At 44.1% G+C, this 2,083-nt stretch overlaps 1 protein-coding gene across 2 annotated transcripts in view; it reads left to right on the forward strand.

The window, feature by feature from the left end:
• The first annotated feature begins 449 nt into the window (after positions 1–449).
• The window catches only part of LOC139025472 (cingulin-like), a 14,039-nt gene continuing 12,405 nt past the window's right edge, over positions 450–2,083 (forward strand). The window contains exons 1-2 of one of the 2 annotated variants that reach the window (XM_070440615.1): positions 450–468; positions 1,442–1,609. The gene's annotated coding sequence lies outside the window, so the exon portion shown is untranslated. Of the gene's footprint in view, positions 469–647; positions 669–1,441; positions 1,610–2,083 lie in introns of those variants that run through there. The other variant, XM_070440614.1, reaches the window with a different exon arrangement.

Genomic DNA, 2,083 nt, shown 5'->3' on the forward strand with positions numbered 1-2,083 from the left:
TGCTCCATGACTGGTCGCAAGACTGAAGTGTAATCCAGTCGCCATATACTATACTCGTCAATGTGTGGGTCGTGCTGGCTAGCTGTGTAGTGTCGTGTGTGTGTGTGTGTGTGTTGTGTGTTGTCGTGTGTTGGTGTGTGTGTGGTGTGTGTGTGTGTGTGTGTGTGTGTGTGGTCGTGTGTGCTTTGTTGCTGTGTGTGTGTGTGTGAGGAGAGCAGGTCAGTCTTCAGATGGAGACTGAGGTAAGTTGCATTACTATATCCGTGCGTTCGTGTGGGTGTTGGTGTGTGGCTCGATCGTGTGGTGCTGTCGCTGTGTGTGTGTGTGGTGTTTTGTGTCGTGTGTAGTGTGAATGGTGTGGTGTGAGTGTGTGTTGTAGTGTGGTTGTGTGTGGAGTCCGGTGTGGGTTCGCAGGTGTGTGGTTGTTCTTGTGTGGGAGGTCAGTTTTCCTTCAGACTGGAGACTGAGGTACAGTTGCACTTACTATAACTCGCGTTGTGTGTGTGTGTGTGTGTGTGTGTGTGGTGTGTGTGTGTGTGTGTGTGTGTGTGTGTGTGTGTGGTGGTGTGTGTGTGCTGTGTGTGTGTGTGTGTGTTGTGTGTGTGTGTGTAGTGTGTGTGTGTGTGTGTGTGTGTGGAGAGAGGTCAGTCTTCAGACTGGAGACCGAGGTACAGTTCTGTTCACCTATAATGTAGCTTCAAGGGTTGGGGTTCATTCCATTAATTAAATTCTTATTCAATTCCCTTTCAAATTCAAATTCCAGGTCAGTATTTAAATTCAGGGATAATTCAATTCCTTTCAAATCCAATGTTGGGAATACAATTCTTGGAATTTACCTAATTCAATATTATCGCCAACAATTCCACAAATTCCAATTTTAATTMAATTCACTACGGCTTTCAGGCAATATAGAAATACAAGTTGAAATGATTTTAAAAACAAATCTTGCAGTCAATGTTTTTATTTTATTTTATTCGTTCCTTTAACTGCATTTGAAATAAACACATATTACATTTTAATTAAATTCCAAAGAATGTATTTTACAATTCCAATTCCATTACTTGAAAATTGTTGAAATTCGAATTGAATTCAATGTAAATTCTACACTTTTTTATTTATATTGAATTGGAATTGACCACATTGTAGCTACCTAAGTTTCAAATAGTTCTATCCACTGTACTGACACTAGGGGGGGAGGATTCAGAATCAGGAGCAACCAGGATTTCAGGAAAATATGAACGTTTTACAGTATGGGTACAATATGGGTACAGGATGGGTACAATATGGGTACAGGATGGGTACAGGATGGGTACAGGATGGGTACAATATGGGTACAGGATGGGTACAATATGGGTACAGGATGGGTACAATATGGGTACAGGATGGGTACAGGATGGGTAGAGGATGGGTACAGTTTATGTGACATTCTCTCCCTCCACAGCTAGAAGAGGCTGCACAGAAAGCCTCCCGTGCGACAGCAGAGCTCGGTCTGCAACAGAAGCTACGAGACGACGCCCTGCTGAGGGTAGAGGAGATGGAGGAGAGTTTACTGGAGAGGAGTCAGGAGCTGCAGATAGCCCAACAGACCATCAGCCGCCTACAGGGACAGGTAAAATACTGACCAGGGTTATAAAGGCCTTATAGCTAGGGTTAGGGATAGGGTTAGCGTGTTAGATGGTTAGGGGGTTAGGGTTAKATGGTTAGGGGTTTAGAGGGTTGGGGTTAGAGGGTTAGGGTTAGGGTTAGAGGGTTCCAGGGGGTTAGGGTTAGAGGATGTACCGGCGAATGGAGTTTAGAGCAACAAGCTCTATTGTTTGTTCTCATCAGACTCACATGACCTTCTCCATTCTTCCTCTGGATCATCCCAGATGTCATTGGCAACTTTTGACCGGCCTGGAAACATGCGCTGGCTTGAGCAGGGGGACCTTGCGTGCGGCTGCAGGATTTTTATTTACATCCCCATGAACGCGTAGTGTGTTAAACCATAATTGTTCGGTTGTTTTTCTTCCTTCTCTCCTATTTTCTCTTTCTTTTTCTGTTCTGTTCCCTCTTTCTTTCTTCTTTCCTTTGGAGAGAACATGAT

This window comes from Salvelinus sp. IW2-2015, unplaced genomic scaffold (assembly GCF_002910315.2).
Source record: "Salvelinus sp. IW2-2015 unplaced genomic scaffold, ASM291031v2 Un_scaffold2744, whole genome shotgun sequence".
Classification (NCBI taxonomy): domain Eukaryota; kingdom Metazoa; phylum Chordata; class Actinopteri; order Salmoniformes; family Salmonidae; genus Salvelinus; species Salvelinus sp. IW2-2015.